The sequence below is a fragment of the Sminthopsis crassicaudata genome, chromosome 1 (assembly GCF_048593235.1).
Source record: "Sminthopsis crassicaudata isolate SCR6 chromosome 1, ASM4859323v1, whole genome shotgun sequence".
NCBI lineage: Eukaryota > Metazoa > Chordata > Mammalia > Dasyuromorphia > Dasyuridae > Sminthopsis > Sminthopsis crassicaudata.
In genome coordinates, this window is record NC_133617.1 from 652,751,509 (window position 1) to 652,771,580 (window position 20,072).

At 35.8% G+C, this 20,072-nt stretch overlaps 1 protein-coding gene across 6 annotated transcripts in view; it reads left to right on the top strand.

Annotated features, from left to right (window-relative positions):
• The window catches only part of ZNF462 (zinc finger protein 462), a 152,632-nt gene that overhangs the window by 44,997 nt on the left and 87,563 nt on the right, over window positions 1-20,072 (top strand). For 2 of the 6 annotated variants that reach the window (XM_074282981.1, XM_074282985.1), the window contains exon 1: window positions 5,060-6,775. The exons of 2 other annotated variants lie outside the window; for them this stretch is intronic. The gene's annotated coding sequence lies outside the window, so the exon portion shown is untranslated. Of the gene's footprint in view, window positions 1-5,059; window positions 6,776-20,072 lie in introns of those variants that run through there. 2 more of the 6 variants (XM_074282982.1, XM_074282986.1) reach the window with 2 other exon arrangements.

The window sequence follows — 20,072 nt, forward strand, 5'->3', positions numbered from 1 at the left end:
GATTGATAAATAATGATTTATAAAACCTGTGGCACTGGAGGAACTATACCAATTTTGAACTTTTCTGAAGGAAAATGTCACTCATTTAAATATTTCTTAATGGTATATACTGATCTCACATGAGGTATCATAACATCATGCACAGTGTAATGAATAGATATTGACTGACTGACTGAATATAATTTTCTACAGTCCATGAAGTGCAAAGGACTACATTTATAATTTTTTTAGTTTCCTCTATTGTTCCCAGTATAATTTGTTACACATTGGATACTATTTACAGATTGTTGTAACCCTAAACAGAATTTGTTTTTCAATCTCATGATTTTTTTTCAACTTTGTCTTTTCAAATCTAACTACTTAGGATTCTATCTGAAGTCTGTGAATAAAACTTTAGAAAGTAATTGTTATGTAGTTTATATACCAATAAGCAATTGATTAATAATGAGATTTTTTTTGGTACCTTAGCCAATCTGGGTACTTAGTAAACATTTTTTTTTAAATTGGGCTGTCTATTTGCTTGTTCTCAAGATGATAGCTGGCTATTCATTCATAAACACTTTTTCCACCTGTTGATGAACTAGGTCTAACAAGATCATAGATACTTGGCAATGGAGAAACTCAATGGAAAATCACTGTTCAGACCAAAATGGAAACAGCAAGTGTGAAATTGGCAGCTCTGGAGTTCACTGATCTATACTCCCACTGTTACATTACAGGGGGTCTGAATGAATGAAAAATATTGAAGGTTTTATTATTGGCTTAGGAAATTCTCTGCTTACCCGAACTTAAAAATTAGAAAAAATAGCAACAACAACAACAACAACAACAACAACAACAACAACAAAAACCCTTATTTAGCTTATCTACTTCTATCCCTTAGGAACATTTTCTTTAAGAATTCCTTAGGATAAATTATACCCTTAATAAAGTTGGTGAAGGGTGTTTGTAGTTGCTTGGTGACCTTAACCCAGTGTCAAAAAAAAAAAAAAAATCCATGTTTAAAAGTTCCTTCCTAGGTTGTCAGGCATCTGGACTAGCAAGTTTCTACTTTGATAAGCTTTACTGACCTACTTATTTGAGTGACTACAAAAATACATTGTTTGATTAGCGGTCCTTCTCCCTGAGTCCTAGCTTCTCATCCCCAGTAGACAGTTTCAAGATATTTCCAGTCTTCTGGAATATAGTTATACCAATTAATGAAAAAGATGTGTTCCAGTGACATACTACATTATCAGATGTTTCAGGACAGAAGATAAAAATAGGATTGGCAGCCTAAGGATGTTTTCCAATAAATTAGAAATGAGGATATTGATAGAAAATAAGCTTCAAACATCCAGGACAAATAAAAGAAATAAAGTAAAAAATGAAGTTAAATAGTGGGAAAAATAAAATATTCAACTAAGAGTTATGAGGCAAAAAGAGTTATGATTAGGGTGCTTCCTCATCCGACTTAAAAGGACTAAGTCAGGTTTACCTGTAAGGTCAATATTATATTTAATGGGAAGTTAGACTCCCTTCTGTTTCTGTTCCCCAAATATTTTCCTTATATGCTTGCTGGTGCTTAAAATTTAATATTTCAAGCCAAAAGGCTAAAATTCAAGTGCCTAGTTACTCTAATACATTGACTGAGTCTCCTTTGTAGTTAGGGATAATCAATTAATCAACAATTGTGAATGGCTGAGGCTAAATCCTTTCCTGGTTTGATAGATAGGAGGAGTTATGAAGCAAAAGATACTGGACATCTGAATTAGGGAAATAGAGAGGGGAACTGAATGAAATTGGCTAATAAGTCAGGGAAAGGGTATTGATAGGTAGCCTGAGGCTACCAAAAAATAGATGGAAAAGGAGGTTTGTACAAAGACATTTTTTGAACTGCAAGGCCCTATAATTGGAGTATGCAATACTGCTTCACATGAGTTAGGAAAATGTATTACTGTATTTTTTTTTACATGAAAAATTGTTCTGATTTTATCAAAGGAATAAGTGTCTTTGACCATTAGGTCAGGATATTCTTGAAGAAAATTAAAATGGGATAGACTTGGAAAAGTTATTGATTATACTCAGATTTCCTCTCATTCTCCTAAACTATATTTCTAATTCATAACTAAAATTATTAATACTCATACTGTTTATAGAACTTGACCACATGACCAAATTCTTCACTTTGGCCCATGTTATGGTTAGTATAAGAAGGGGTTTATAGAAGGTTTTGAGAATTTGATCCTGATGCACATTGGACAAAAATGTTCAACAGAGTTGGGTGACTCACTAGGATTTAGTATGGCATACCAGAGAAGTCTAAAAAGAAACTGAAGAGTATGACTAAAGAACCAAGCATTGGTGTGACCAGTGGTATATTTAAAGTAGTTATTATATCTAAAATGGAACTTAGTATTGGTTTTTGGTTAGTAGAAACCTTATGCTTCAAGAACTCATGATTTCATGGGTAGATTGCATCTCCCCTCTAACTTGGATGTGGATGACCTTCACATTTGCTGGAACTAAAGAAATCTATCCCATCCTCCCAGCAATGGAATGGTCTTCTCCATACTTAAGTTGGAGTGTTCCTTAGAAAAGAGACTTATAGTCTCTCTCTCTCTCTGTCTCTCTCTCTCTGTCTCTCTCTGTCTCTCTCTCTCTCTCTCTCTCTCTCTCTCTCTCTCTCTCTCTCTCTCTCTCTCTCTCTCTCTCTCTCTCTCTGTAATTGTTTGAAGGGCTTCCAGCCTGGCAGACCTTTTAGAACTTATGCTACTTTGGCATAACTTTTGAGAATCTGGGTTCCTTTCACAAAGTGAAGTATAAAATAAAGTTTTAGTGGAAGGCATGTCTTCCAATACCACATATAATTCTTTTAAGGGATGCCTTATTTTGGCCAGGAAGCCTGGCCATTTTTAGCCTATTAAAGGCAACTAGTAGGACAGTATATATAGAGAGAGCATGAGCCTGGAATCTGGAAGGAAGCCCCAGTTCAAATTCAGTTTCAGATGCTTTCCTAGCTAAATTCTTGGACAAGTCATTTAATCTCTGTGTTTCCTTATTTATAAAATGCACTAAATAATAGTACCGTCCTGCTGATCTTGTTTTTGAGTTCCAAATTTAAGTTATTTTTAAGCAATTTGTAATCCTTGAAGTGTTTTTATTGAAAAATAAATAGTTTTAAATTATTATTATCACTATTATAACTTTTAAAAACTCTTCTAAAATCCCAGAAAAATCAAATTTTGAATTGTTCAGACTAATCATATTAGATAGATTATTTAGCTAAAGTTTATCATGAATTCTTTAATTATAATTTTGATTCATGACATGACCATTGAATCTAAGTTTTTATCTAGGATCATGGAGACCTAAGAGATGTTCTTATATTGCACATGAGGAAACCCAGCTAAAGGTCATAAAAGTAGTAAAATGATAGAACCGGAACTCAAAATTGGGTCACTTTTCCCTTAGAGATAGGAGAGTCATTGGTATTGATGTAGCTTCTGTGATATGATCCAGGATGTATCTCACCAACAGCTTCCTTCTCAATAGTAACCCATTCAACTATATTTTGACCAGTTGATTTTGATATAATACTTAGCATTTCCTCAGATAGTGTCACAAATCTGTTCTAGTCATAGAACATTTTTCCATCTGAAATAACATTAAAGGACCCATAAATACTTGTTTAGAGTTTTGAGGGATATAGCATTTCTAGAACAAGGGGAAATTGGGAAAATGTTGGCACAAAGTAGCTAACATTAAATCAATTAAAATTGTTGTGTATTGTAGGTAGTTTCAAACATATAGTATTTCATATTTAATATTTTAGAGAACATTTTAAAAAGAAACATGTCAACATTTTTAGGCAGAATTCCTGTTTACTTTGTATTATGACACTAGGGTTCCATGAAATACAGTAACTTTGGAAGCACAGAAAAATATACATGCTGTTTATCAGTGACTGTGTCTAGTAACAATTTATCTATATAACAGTTCTTAGGGTGATATAAGCCCCTATACTTGCTTGATAACCTTTCCAAACAAAGAAACGTGATATGGCTGACATTAGTTCTCACTCAAAGCATTGTGAAGGATTATAGATTTTAAACTATTATACCTCAAAACAGTAAAAAGAAATTGAGGGGGAAATGAGTCTGCAGAGAGTCTAGCATGCAGCACAGTTAAGTGATTTCATTTCCAGAGCATTTGTAGAAAAAACTGGGAGAATTACAAATATAGGTGAAACAGACCTCGTATGCTGACATTTCTGTAGTGATCTACTTTAATCAATAATGATAATAGAAGTCCTTTTCTCCAGACTTTGTTACATCAGTATCCAAAATGAAATGTGGATCCGACATTGGGGTATAGAAGATTATTAGTAATAGTAGCTAGACTTTAGAGGTTAAAAGCTTTAAAGAATGCTTTAAGGTTAGCAAAAAAAAAAAAAAAAAAAAAAAAAGCTTTTTACATGTTTTCTCTTGATCTTACAATTCTGGGAGGTAACAGCGATTATTATTCTCATTTTACATATGAGGAAACTGAGGCAAACCAATTAAATGATTCACCCAGAGTCTCACAACCTGTCTTTAAAAAATTAACTAAATGAACAAAATTAACTAAATAAACTGTCCATAGGTATGTCCATCACACTTCACTAGGTTTTAAATCCAGGGACAGATTAGATGACTCCCAAAGTCTCACAACTGGTTTAAAAAATAAATAAATAAATAAATAAATAAATAAATAGTTCATAGGTATGTCCAGCACACTTTACTAGTTTTAAATCCAAGGAATTTTATTTTTGTCAAACATCTATCAGTATTCAATCCTAGAAGAAATTATTTTAATCCTTCAAATTGAAGAAACTAAAACTTTTTATAATAGTGTAATACTATTATACATAATATATATTATATATTATAGTATATATAATATAGCATAATTAGTATTATAATATATATTATACATATAATAAGTATATACAATTAATATTATATATAATCACATAATAACATATATAATATGTAATAGTATTATATATAACATAGTATATTAGTATTGTTATTGTTATACTACTTTAAATTAACCCAATTTTACTTACAAATATAGACTTTCAAAATGAGGCCCAGAATAACTAAATTTATACTTAGAACCAGACATATGTAAAGATGGAGTCAATTTTCATGATTTTTATCTTTAACCAGATAATGAGCTATTTCAAATTGGCCCAAACAGGTTAAGAATCTCTGCCTTAGAATCAAAGCTCACACAGCAACTGTTAGAGACTTAGACTTATTCCATTATCACATCATTATAATTAACTGAAAAAGTCAATCTTTATTCAGTTCTTATTCAGTGTACAACAACCCTCCCTTTTCCCCAAGTGAGAGAATACTCTCCTATAGGCATTGTTGTTGAGTCATGTCTGACTTTTTGTGACCCCATTTAGTGTTTTCTTGGCAAAGATACTGGAGTGGTCTGCCATTTCCTTCTCCAGCTCATTTTACAGAGGAGTAAAGTGAGGTAAATGATTTTCCCAGAATTGCACAGCAAATAAGTGTCTGAGGTCAGATTTGAACTCATGAAGACTAGTTTTTCTCATTCAAAGTATTCCATCCCCTGCACCACTAGCTGCATCTACCAATGGAGGAAGTGAACACATTCAGAGATTGCATGTGATGGGGTCTACACTTAGGGAAAAAGGGTGGAGGGCTTTTACTGCCTTTCTCATAATCGCCCTGGGCTCTTTCTTACCATCCCTGATGTCTGTCATAATTGGGCACACTATTCTGTTGAACTCCCTGGGTCACGTCTTTTTCCGGATGTGCCGCCCTACTGATTGATGGTAGTGTCTACCACCTCCAGCTTTTAGCTCAGCTGAAGAACTTCATTAGCATATTTCTATGTTTTTTCTGAAAAAAAAATAACTTTTAGAACAAGGATGAAGTCTCCTCAATGTCTCTTCTTCAGAATCTTGACTCAGTAATAGGAGCCCAGCTTTAGGCAGCAAACTTTAGATCAAGGTGGTTTTCTCAGTTTTTCTCATTTGTCCATGTAAATATATGGATGGAGAAAAAGAACTAAAGTATCCAATGTTCAAGAAGCAAATCCATTGTTTTTTATAACTATTCTGCCATATTTTCTGATTTTTTTTTTCACAGAAAGACATGGCCACAAAAATCTGATATGCTTCTAAAACTACAAATGGGACATTCCAAGTCTAGGGTAAAGTCTGAAAGGGTTTCGTCCTATCCCCTTATCTCTATTTTAGTATCATCTTTACTTGGGTATTTGTTTCATAAAACAAATCTGTACTTTAAAACTAAAATTGCTTTTATCAGGTAGTTAAATTAAAATGCAAAGTCATTTTTTCTGGGGCACATCAAATGATCATGCCGAGAATATCTTATGTACATGGATTATGGCAGCCTCGGTAACTGTCTTCCAAAAAGGTTTTCCCCACATGTGTGACCATGGTGATAACTTTGATATGTAATCTACCAGTATTAATTGGAGCATAGATTAAGGATATATGGACTAAAAAAGCTGTTTGGAAATGGTAAGGGGGATGTCCTGGTCAGAGTTCAAATAGGAGAAAGATTTCCTATAGATAATTAAGTTCTCCTAAATATTCTTTGTTATAGAGGATGTTATACTGATTACATACTGCTTTAAATCACTACAGGGCTTCTTCACTGAAGAGCCATCCAGAAGAGATTGAGCTAGCCATTCATACTTAAAAAACAAATGAATGAAAATCACATGTAGTCTAGATTATGACATCTGGGTGAGTGACTCTACTGGTTGAGTTAATCTTATTGATGAATATATGCATGAATAAAGGTAGAAAAGAAATATATGTGACAAATGATTATCTCAAATTGAATATGAGGAGAACAGCCTCCATCACATTTAAGAAATTCTATATTTTTTGGGCAAATCCAAGGTGCTTGAAAATACAAATACCCATAGTTTTACCATAACTTTTCTCCCATATAGAGACAATGTGGTATGATAGACAGAGAACCAGTTTTAATTAAGAAAATATGACTTGGAATCTCTGCATCTGAAATATACTGGGTAACTCATGCCTTCATGACCTTCACAACTCTGTAAGAGAAAACCATCTGCCTTAGTGGAAGGGATTTCTTTTACCAATTAAAGCACAGGGCCAGTCCCCATCCCTGTCTTTCCAATTAAGCCAGATAATTCTGGGAGCATTTAAGGATGAAACTAGACATACAATAGACAGATTAAAAATGGAAAAGATCTACCAAGATATCTGCATCAATACCTATATCTACCACCAACAACAAACACTGGTAGAACTTCTCTCATTTGAATTCTGACAAACTCCAATGTACTTTCTGCACAAAGAAGTAAAAATGGCATTAATGTCAACAAGGTTCTACATTCCTTGTTTGTTTGTTTTGCTTTGTTTTTTAAGTATAAATGACTAGATAAGACCTATAATATATTTAAGGATATCTGTCCTTGGTTTGACATAATTTGGAGAAATAATTCTCAGAATATTTGAAAGGGGAAAATTACTGAATAAGTGTGTGGGAGAGGGAATAATGAACATTAAAACCAAGTAAGTTATTAAAAAGATCTAAGTACTGATCCATACATTCTCATCTCCTCAAAATCTTTGACATAATTTATAAATACATAGAGGGCATGTTCAATGAAAACATAAGTGATCAGGAAGTCTTTCACATAGTAAAATGAAAGAAAACAAAATCTCACTTTACTTATAAAAAAAATATCATTTGATTCAAAGTAAAATGCCTCAGTAAAGTTTATTTTCCAGGACATATGTGTGTAAAAAAAAAAAAAAATACATATATATATATATATATATATATATATATATATATATATATATATATATGTTAATGTATAACAATGTTGTTATCAATGTATCAATATAAGTACCTAAATAATATGAAGAAAATCTAGAAGACATTCTTCTATATGTCAAATTAAACAATTATAAATGAGTTATGCAAAGATATGAACAAGAAGCCTATTGGATAGGAAGGTGGGAGACTATGTTCAGGTGCAGTTCATGTGAAAAAAAAATCTTTGGCTTTTAGTGAGCTACAGTAATGGTCAACAGTATAATATAGTAGCCAAAAAAAAAAAAATCTAGGCTATTGTGAGGCTGCATTAAAAGGCCCAGTGTTCCGAACACAGAAGGTAATCGTCTCTGAAGATTATGTTAAATTCTGGGTGTTGTCTATTAAAAAAGACATTGACATTGTGAAGAGCATCCAGAAGGTAGAGGAAAATGGTGATACTAGAATTCATGTCATAAGAGGATTGGTTGAAGAATCTAAGGATATTTGGAAGAAAATGTTATTCTATTAGGTATTGGAATGTCATAGGGAAGAAAGATTAGACTTCCTTTGTTTGACTGTAGAAAATGGAACTGGATAGTTCCTGGATAGAAATTGCCAAGAGGCAAGTATTGGTTCAATGTATGTAAGAACTTTTGAATGTTTGCAGCTGTGTAAAAGTGAGATGGGCTTCCTAAGTAGGTGGTCACTTCCTTCTACTTTGAGATTTTAAAGCAAATGCTGAATAACCCTTAGTCTGGGAAATTGTAGCCAAGTAAGCTAAACTTAATGACTTCTGAGGGTCTTTCTCATTCTGACCTAACCATTGGTGGGAGTACTTACAATAGTGAAGTCACAAATCTAGTGGAGTATTTTCCCAGATTTATAAGCCTATAAATACCAGGCCGTTATGATCTTGGATGGTCAATATGTCACAGTGGATAGTCTATTACATTCATCATCCTCTTTCTTCTTACAATCTTAGAGTTCATTGTAGCTTTAATCCAAGCCTATGTCTTCACCCTACTAGTAAGCCTGTACTTACCTGAAAACACTTAGTTGCCCTAACCTAACATCACCTAACTTCATGATGCAATCTTAATGACCCACCAAACTCATGCCTACCATATAGTAATTCCTAGCCCATGGTTACTTACAGGGGCTCTCTCAGCACTCCTTCTCCCCTCTGGACTAACCATGTGATTCCACGTGGAGTCAAGAAGACCTCAATTCTGACATTTACACATATGAGCTACGTGACAATGGACAGATCACTTCCCTTAAGTTCTCAGTGACTGCTATTCTTAGCCCTAGTAGTCTAAGACAATGGGTTCTTCCATGCTTGTCATTCCCTAGACTTGATTGAATCACAAGTCTGAACCAACAGAGACATTTCTAGTGTATAGGACACAAAACAAATACTTTTTGCAGGACTTACGTCTATTAAAATAATTTGATCAAAAATGTATTATAAAATTCATGACATATAGAATATGCTGATTATTAATGAAGATTTAAGATAATGGATAGAAAAGAGGTATTTATGACATTTATTATCCAGTTGGTGATCATGGAGTTTTTTTTCCCCCCCTGAGGCAATTGGGGTTAAGTGACTTGCCCAGGGTCACACAATTCGGATTAAGTGTCTGAGGTCAACTTTGAACTCAGGTCCTCCTGATTTCAGGGCTGGTACTCAATCCACTATGCCACCTAGCTGCCCATTATGGAGATTCTTCATAGCATCTAGGAGGGGTGCATGGGACTTCTAGGTGGTCTCAGGGGGTGCAGGCCAGAACCTGCAGGATAGAAAGTGATACAACTGGCTGCTATTAGTCTCAGCTCTGCCTCAATGGGTAGATAGAACTCCCAGTTTAAGAGCTAAGATCCCAGAGTTATTGTTCATGATAAGATGTATCAGGACATCTATGAGGAGTTCAGGCAGAGTTTAGCTGCTACTACACTCATCTTCCCATCCTCTTAGGAATCTGGGGATTGGGAATTCCTGGAGAATGTAGAATTGGAGAATTTCTCTTCTGCAGCAAGGCCCAGAAAAAAGAATGGAAGTCAGTGGTGTTCTGGGGGTCATCCCTAGGGTTGAAGCCAAAAGCTGGCCAGATTATCCAGAATCCCTCCCTCTTAGCCAGCTGGTAGGCACTGGGGTCACTGAGTTTCAGACTAAGGTAAAGGACACTGCCATTCTAAAATCAGACAGTGGTGGTAATGTACTTGTCTCAAGTTGGGTGAGTCTCTGAGTGACCACAACTGAAAGTCATTGAGGCTCCAAGAAGTTGTTTCTGTACTCTAAAGTATGTGGGGATGGAGGGTGGGAAGGAAGGGACTGGGGTGCAGAGTTAAAAATAATCCCAGAAGAATATAAATTTCAGGTGACTTAATGGACAATGGAAAAAAAATATAGTGGGTGAAGATAGGCTCTGAATAGCCATCCCTCAACAATGACATAAAAGTAAGGAGAAGTAAGCAGTGTAAAAGATATTATTAAGAATACATATGATGGAAAAAGGAATTTGGCTGATGATGTATTGAGAATGATAGATAATAATAGTGATAATAGCTAGCATCAGTTTAGCATGTAAATATTTGCAAATCACTTTAAATGTTATCTCATTTGTTCTTAAATCTAATTCTCTCAGATAGGTGCTATTATCCCCATTTTACAGATAAGGAAAACCATATTGGGAGAGGTATCATGATTTATCATGCAGTCATATAAGTTAGGATTCAAACTCATGTTTATGACAATAAACAGTATGATTATTGCTCTGGTACCCACAAATGTTAAAAGAAGCAGAAGGCTCATTGGGCACTTTCTTTGTAAAGGATTTGTGAAAAGACATAAAATATTGCATAGGTTGAGAAGACAGGAAGGGATTCTGATCTGGACCAATGCTAAGGTCAACTGATTTGTGAAAGTTTTGAGAGCTATCAATTGATCTCATTGGATTCTTGTAAAACTCTGTGAGATATCTCAAGCATTATTATCCACAATTTATATCTGAGAATAGCAAAACTAAGAAATGCTAAGCAATTTGTCCAGTTACACCTCTAATAAATTTAGGTCTGATCCAAAGCCAACAGTCAGTCAGATTCAATAAGAAAAAATGGTACTTGATTTGAAGTCCAAGGACCTGGCTGCAAATCTTTGAACAAGTCACTTAATTCTCCAGCCCTCAGTTTTTTCATCTGTACAATGTATGGGTTGGGGTCTTTGGTCTCTTGCAGCTCTCAGTCTATGACAATATGATCTGTAATCTTCTCTTACACCAAACTGCCTTTGCATAAAGATTCTGTTAAAACCGAATTGTTGCTTTAGCTAAATTGAACATTGCATCAGCTCAATTGCATGCTCCTCAAGGGAAAGGGCTCTATTCTCCTTGTTTTTTATCCTCCATCTCTCCTTTCATGGTGCTGAGGACCTGGTATTTTTGCTTAACCAGCCCTTTTTGCTTTCACTGAACACAAAGAATTGTAATTTTGTAATCTCACTTTATAGAAATTGTTCCATCATCCACATCTCTTATAATATTCCAGCTTTCATCAATCTGACTGTCTGTTTTGGTAACCAAAACCAGTTTTACTTCTCAGAAGGACTTGGATTCAATTATATCTCTCTCCACTCTCCTGCTTCCTCTTGGTTTCTTATACAGAAAAAAAGAAAGATCTGGTGGTGGACTTTCCCCCCCAGTCCAGTATCCTCCCCCCCCCTCATTTAGCTCTTTGTTATATAGTAGAAGATAATGGTACTATGAGTAAGAATACCTTTACATGTAGGGGAAGTCCCAGGTAGAAGGAATGTCAAGGGTCAAATAGCCTTGACAAATGAAGCACCCAATGTGGATGGAGAGCATAAGCGGTGTTCTTGCCTTGCCATCTGAATAACTCCCCTGATGTACACTATGAATGAAGGTTGGATTTCTTGCTGGGCAATTGGATACCGCTCTCCCCCTTTCAATTTTAAATGAACAGCCACTGATATTTTCAGATACCCCCAAGGCTCGTTCAGCAGGGCTCTTCAGTGACTGCTTTGGCAGCACACGATCTCCATAAGAAACACGACGATGTTTCTCCCGGGGTAGATTTGGCAGGCATTGAGCCACTGCATAACCTTGCTCTGATTCCATGAGGTTGGTTTCTGAAGAAATATAATTCAGCATTAAAGCTCTTGGACTGCCTAACATACACCTTTGTCAGCAGTTTTAGGTGTTCAAGTGTGTTTCTGAGGCATGAGCAAGCCAGTTGCACAACTGAAATGGAGCCTAAGTGCTTAAAGTGGCCAAAACAGCAGAATCTTACTTTTGTAACTCTTCTCTTATTATCCTTATTATCCTTATTTTATGTGCAGTAGAATGGTATCACACATAAGAAAGGCCATTTTTGCCATCGATAATATTTGAGGGTGGGCTTTAACAGAGCGTGGCAATTGAGAATTGGAAGTAAGTGGACAAGACTTGGGTACTTTTCATAGAATCATGATCATAGATTAGGAATAGGAAGGGACCTTAGAATCCCACAAGGTCAACCCTCTTATCTTACAGATGAGAAAACTGAGGCACAGAGAGATAAGCTAATATCTGGAAAGAATCATAAATATAATTGAAACTGGGTCCCTTCATTTTGCAAATGAAGACATTGAAAACAGGCATTTTAAATTACCCACACTCACTTGAAATTAACAGAGCCTAGTTTCAATTCTATATCCTCTGACGCTAAATGTAGTGCTACTTTTCTCTATAGCATGTGGCTTCCTATTAACTTCATATGATATAATTTTAAGAACTGTCCTGACATAGTGGAACTGGTATAGTAGAGGAATAAGCATTTAGGATTTACTAACCAACTTCTATGGGCTAGGTACTATGCTAAGTTCTAGGGCAAAAAATAAAGACAAGAGCACTCCCCTCAAAGAGCTTACAAATTGTTGGAGGAGACAACATGTTCTAGAGTGGAGCTGTAGGAGGCAAAGGAAGAGGGCTGGGGAGTTGTCAAGAAGATGGAAGTTACAATATTTGGCATTAGATTGGATGTGTTGTGAGTCACAGGGAAGTTGAGGATGACACAGAGTGGGTAAGCTAGGCTGATGGTGCCTTAGATGGTAATAGCAAACTGGAAATAGGGGAGGAGTATTTGTAGGGAAATATAATGAGCTGCTTTGGCCATGATGATTTTGAAAAGAAAGACATCTGTCCCTACCTTGTTCCTATAGTATCCTCTTCCAACAGGCTTCTATTTCTTTGAATCAGTGGGTAATGGAGAGAATAGTTTCTAAATTAGTCATTGCATACCTTTTGGCTAATGTCTCCATGGGAACATTTGTTGTTGGTGGTCACTTGTTGCAAGTAACAGAATCATCACTTCTTTTTGGTAATTGAGTATGATAGTCAACCCTTCATTTTGGAATAGCATAGCAGGATTACACATGGATGAAACAGCCAATGTAAGCAGGATAATTTATATTTTTCCCTCCATGAGCCACCTTTTTCTCCTTCCTTCCCTCTTTCACTTTCTCCTTCCTTCCTTCCTTTCTTCCTTTTTTCCTTCCTCCTTCCCTCTTACTCCTTTCTTCCCTTCTTTCCCTCTTTTCCCTCCTTCTTTCCTCCTTTCCCTCCTTTCCCTCCTTTCTCTCCTTCCTTCCTTCCTTCCTTCTTCCTTCCTTCCTTCCCTCTTTGTTATCTGTATCTCTCTCCCTTACTTGCTCTTGGTTCATAATCAGCATTAAGATCATTAACAATTGCAATATGCTTTCACTACCTGGGAAAGCTTGTAAACAAAGCTTTCTCTTCCTGATATTAAAGTGTACTGAAATTGAAATTCTAGAAGAGTTAACTTTATTCTTTTGTTCATTACATTAGCATGATAGGAATCATCTACAAACTATAAGAGTACCTTTAAGTCAACTAGAGTTTCCATTTGAAAAAAAGATTTCTATGTATTTGGGGGGGCTCCAAGGTGAAATTCTGTTCTCCTTTCCACAGAATTTCCTCCTACTAATATATAGCTTTACTATTCTAAATGCCAATTTCCATCTCACCCATAGAACATGAGAAGGTCAAACAATGATACAAAAAGCCTTATGGTCAAAGAAAGTTTGAACCACAATGACTAGAACATGGAGTTTTTGTTTATTTGGGGTTTTTTAAAGTTGTTTTAGTCCAACTCCTAAAACAGATCACTACTGATAGCATATGGCTTTTGCTAAAATCCTTCCCTTCCTTTGAGACCTAACTCATAGGCCATCATGACTAGGCTCTTCTGACCTTGCCTCCCAGATGAAAATGATCTCTCCTACCTTACATTTCTCATAGTTCTTTGCTTGTTATTCTCCTTTGTACTTATCTTATAACTCTTTGTGTACATATCTTTCTTCCATGTTGTTTTAAGCTCCTTGAGAGCAGGGTCTAACCTTTGTATCCCCAGTAACCAATGCCATGTGTTGCTTAATGGATGATTACCAATGAAATTCATAATGCTACCAATGGTGCTTGATGTGAAGGCATATATGAGATGCTTCATCATACTTCTGTTTTCATTTGCTTTGGTTAATGTGAAGACAAGAGTCCCCCAACACATTATTTTTGTTGTTCTCTTTTCTATATTGCTCTTTTTTTTTTTTTCATTTTTTCCCCCTTTGGTAAGGCCTCCTGTCATGAATAAGTAGCTGCCTAGAAAATTGTCCAAGAAGTCAGTTGAATTCAGCAATTCAGAGAAAGTTTGTTTATTCTAGACTAAAATATTTGTTCCACTGTGGACTTTCTAAGTTTTTCAACTATGGTTTTTCTTGGGAATTTTAATGAGGAATTAATTATAGCACTGGAAGTATAGATTTTACTGTGAAGGTCATTTTATTCTGGGGCTGTGCTGTCATATAGTTTAGGGCCCATCTTCTGGAATTGCATTTTAGGAAAAGCACATTTTCATGAGGCCCATTGGATATATAAATGGCATTGGAGATGGAGTGCTGGCTTGGAATCAGTAAAGCATGGGAGCTAATTCTATTTCTGACAAAGTATGAATTTCATGATCACGAACAAGTTGCAGTTTTTTCTCAAGCTCAGTTTATTTAACTGTAAAATTTAGATAATAATACCTGTTTACCTTGTCAGGGGTGTTATGAGGTAAAGTAAAATGTAAATGTAAAGTACTTAGCAAATTTAAAAGTTCTATGAATTTTTCAGTTGTCATTTATTGGTAATTATTTATATGCACATAATGGTTATCTAGAAGTTTAATCTTTTGCAAAAATTATTTCTCGGAGATTCTGATCTATTTGTTTTACATTTTTTAGAAAAGGCTTGGAGAAAATCTTTAGTTTGACCTTACTGTTTTTATGTGTCCAGGGAGGAAATATTGTGGGATGATCTTCTATAAGGAAAGCTCCTATCTAAGTGCTTGCTCACTGAATTGCATTTCACAATTAAAGTGCTACCATATTGATTTCTTCTCCCCTTCTTCATTATTAATTAATGTTTCCTGAGCACCCACAATGTGTTCTGTCTCATCTGATTCCATGACACCTAAAGAGCTGGACCTTAGCTTTTAGGGTCTTTCACTCCAAAAGTGCATTATTATCGAGAGTTCATGGTGTGTGGATCTTAGTTAGGCATTTGTTTATTCTAGTGCCACCAATCTGATACTTGGTAATATCTGCTACTCTTGTGTCTCTTGTGTCTAAGGATGTTTAATAAGATGCCTCCTGCAAAATAGGCTCTCCCACATACTCCCAATGCCCAGGATCTAATGGAGTAAAGTTACATCGTGGAAATGGAAGGAGCGATTGCTACATGGAGAAATCCCTTACCTATCTTCTTGTTTTTCCCTTGTCTTACCCGCTAGTCTCACATCAGTGTTAAGAAGAGACAGCATTTTTCCATTGTCATGTTCTGTTAATTTACTGCTGGGGAGGATTCTGTGGAGCTAAATGAACCAACAAGCTTGTTTAATTAGAGGGTGTGATATCCTCATAACTTCCTCTGCCATAGGTAACAAGAAGAAAAAAAAGTCCACTCCATTTGTATGCCTTGAGACAGGAAGTACTCAAAAGAGACCCAATTATTGGCCAAGATGTGCCTATTGTTTGCCTTTCAGGAGAGCATTTTGTTGTAGCTACTGTACTGATGATGTGACTGCAGCAGAGATCACAGTAGGAAGGGGCCAAGGTGCTGGGCCTCCGTAATCGGATTCCTCAGCAATGTTAAATCGGTCTGGAGCCCTCCTTCCAGCTCTTGTACCAGTTCTGTGCCAGCCCTGCTGAGCCCCTGATACAGACTCGGGAAGCTGCTCATCCAGAGAAACTGACTCATGTCCCTTTGAATTGCCCTGTCCTAGCCCTGAATCCCAACCATTAAGCATGTAGCAAGGAGCAAGTGCATTCTTGTACACAGTGCTAGAATTCCAAGTTAACTTCTTATTGAGTCTTTTCTCTCTTAGAAGACAGCTATCTCATTATAAGGCTTTGTCTTTCCTGCCTCTGTAACTTTGTAACCAATCCTTATGTTTTAAGAATTAGAATATAGCACAGTAGCCACTGACATCTCCTCTGGAAGGAGTGAGACCCTAGAACTCTAATCTGGTGAATTTGGTCATGGCACCTGTATCTAAACCCATTTCGTCTTAGCAGAAATAACTGAGGTGAGACCTCTGACTGTTTGTCCACTTAATGCTGGGCAATCAGGTTTAAACTGATAAACACACAGGGAGAGAATCTAATTCGCATTTTGATCTTTCAGTGATGTGGTAGATGACTTTTATTTCAGCCTGTTTACTGCATGTCTTAATCAGCTCTTTAATGAAGACCCAGCAGCATATCCACAACTTCCCTCTAATTTTACAATTTTTATAATGAGAGTTCTTGAAGTGTGAAAAGTGTTCTCTAGAAATTCAGACAGCATCTTAAATTGCTTTTAAAGGAGCAGTACGCATGCTTCTTCTGTCTCTGCCATTTGATGAGGTTTGGATCCTGAGGAGAAAAAAAAAAAATCAATCAGACTCTTTAACAGCAAAAACTGAAGCAAGAATCGCTTCAGAATTTCTAGAGGACTTCCCAGTGACCCCATGGAATTTCAATGGATTCCTCCAAAGCTCCTATCTTCTTTCTTAATCTTTTGACTCAAAAAGAGGTTTTCTATCACTTGATAATAGAATAAGGTTAGTTGGCATCTTATTTGTTAGAGATATTTTCAAAATTCTAGTGTGGGGAAGATGGGGGAGGGAGAGAGGGTTTTTTTGTTTTGTTTTGTTCCTAAGTCATATCTCTAGACCAAAATCTCTAGAGCACTTCTGAGAACTAGAATTATCTAATGAACTGTAGGTCCCTCTGTGCAGACAATGACCTTCTAAAGCTTCTGAGATACCACCCTACTTCCTCCCTTTCTTTTCTTGTCCCTTGCTATCCTTCTTTATCTCATTGTTCAACTCACACATTTCCTCTCCTAAGGACAGGGGAGCTGGCAAACTGCCCGTTGCCCTAATGGCCTCTATCAGCCTTGTATCATTGCAAAGGAATGCATGAATTCTCCATAAGGTATGTACTATCTCCTTGTGTATTAGGCACTCACTACCTGCTTTCATAACCGGTCATTCAACCAGAATTGCTATTTTACATATCTAACATTTTTGTTCACTTGGATTACCTCCCAAGACACAGAGCTCATTTTAATGAAGATCCCAAGGGTATCCATCATGAAATATTACTCCAGCATGCTTTGTAACATATGAAAACATTATGCAAGGGAGCAAACTGAAAGCTATAAATGATACAAAAGAGTAGTGTCACTGGCTAGAACACCTTTAGGTTAGTAATCCACAGATTGTCTGTTTGAGACTTTCTGCATATTCCCAAGGTCCCACAGATGGGCCAAGCAGACTACATACAACAGAAGCAGCCCCAGTTGGCAGGGTGCTAGCCTCAACCGTATTTCCCTGCTACTATTTAAATTGTGTCCCATATTGGTGAGTTACACATGTGATCACAAATTAATCCTTTCTTCTATGAAAATTTGGTTTTGAAGAACAGCTGTGTCTCCCTTCTGAATTCCTTAATTATTTATCCTGTCTGATATGTTAAACCTTTCATTAGTGTGGGTAAATTGCCAGAAGTACACAGAACTGCTTAGATCATGTAGCAAACAGTATAAACATTTGATAGGGACATTTGATGACACTGAACATTGAGCCAAAATATATTGCAGAACCTAGTACTGTGGGATTGATGGAGATAGTTTGTTGATTGGGTGAAGAGGGGAAGAAAAAGTGGAGTTTTGTTGTATGTTTTTTTTTTCTTTAAAGAAAATTACTTTGAGATTAATAACATGGGTACAGCTCATATCACCTGGACTTATAGAGAGGGAAACCAGTTGTGTCCTCATATGACTTCTATTAAAGTTGGAGTCCACATGTTCATGTGTGGAGTTCAATTTGACTCAAGATAATTATTTCATATCTTAGGTACATTTTACATTTTCATTTTTAGAATGTTATATGTGGATGTTAGCATCTTTCTTGTATACTCTTCTTGAAAGGATATCATGAGCATATCCAACTTCTGTACTGAAAAATGATTAATACAACTGAATTGCTTAGTTGAATTGATCAACTTGATATATATCATATACTATCATTTACTAGAAATAAAAGTTTAACTTCTACAAGTGGGTCAGTTAATAAACTTGTTTTCATTCTTCATCTTCATGAGGCTTGGGTGTTACCAGGCAGATCTCATGTGCTCATTTTCTCACTTACCTCATCGTCCTCATGCTCAGTCAGTTTGAAATCAAACTCTATAAACAAATCCCAGAGCTCTTCAAGCTCATCACTTCTGTTGATTCCACTCCATGAGTTTGGACCGTTACATTGGCCCTACATGTTGCAGTCTGGGCAGTCTAGCTGTCTCTGTTCTATAAATGCTATTGGAGGAATGATGCTTGGGTGACCAATCACTTGGCTTTTTGTGGCCTTTCTTGGCTGAACTAGTCCAAATTATGTTCCTTCCACAATACTGATACTCTAGGTTTGTTATCTTTCCTATTTATAGGATTGGGGTGTGGGTAAGGAGACTAAAACAAACCAGTAACCTAGACCAACAAGAAATCCCTTTATTATAAGATGATGGAGTTGAAAGTTCTAAAGCTAGAGGAGACTAGGGTATAAAACCAGGTTTCTAGTGTGGAAAGAGAAAAAAATGTACCCTACAGTACTGCATGTGGTGTTTCAAATTCTATTTCTCAAAGACTTCACAGGATAGAATTAGTAACTATTGAATCACATGGCTGTGAGGCTTCAGAGTTTTATTTCTGGTCAGGAAGCCTTCAATCAGAGAAAAGGTTAGACCTATGGAAGGCTTCCTGCGTTTTGTTTCATGAAAGTTTCCTTGTCACATATGTCATTTTGACTTCTTGGACCTATGCAGTGTGCCATTGACTTGACCTGAAGATGGCTTGCCAAGTTAATAGAAATGGAACTGGATAAGGATAGCTTTTTTTTTTTTTTTTTTTTTTTTTTAAGAACAGTGGACTACAATAGATATTGTCATAGTAATAAACTTTAAGCTTATATAGGACAGAATTGTGAGATGTCTCAGCATAACCTAAAGAAAACTTGACACCCTCCTTTATGGATCTAGATTCTGGTAAAATTAAAGAAGCTGCTAACCAACTTTCTAAGTTCTCTCTTTTTAAAAATTATTTAATTTTTAAAAATGTCTTTATCTCTTGCCATTCTGCATTTGTACAAACTGCTCCCTATACCTGGAATATACTTCTTATTAATTTCTATTTCTCTGAATTTTCATTTTTAACAGTTAGCTTGGGTGCCATCTTCTCTGTAAAACTTTCCCTGATATTTCTAGTCATCGATGCTATCTCCTACTACAAATCGACTTGTAATCAGTTATCTATATACCTACACATACTTCCTTTTACTAGAATGTAAACTACTTGAAAGTAAGGCTTGATTCTTGTTTAGGGATTGTTGTTTGTTTGTTTGGTCAATTTATTTGTTTTAGTTTTATATCCCCAGGAATTATTATTATTTTATTATTAGGAATTTTATGTTTTTATATGTGTGTGTATAGTATATGCTATATGTATGCATATACAATACACACAGAACACTGTGTATATGTATACACACACATATATATACATGTGTATATATGGAAACATGAACTATTTATACATGTGTACATGTATGTATGAAAAATCTATTTCTATGTACCTATGCACAGATACATGT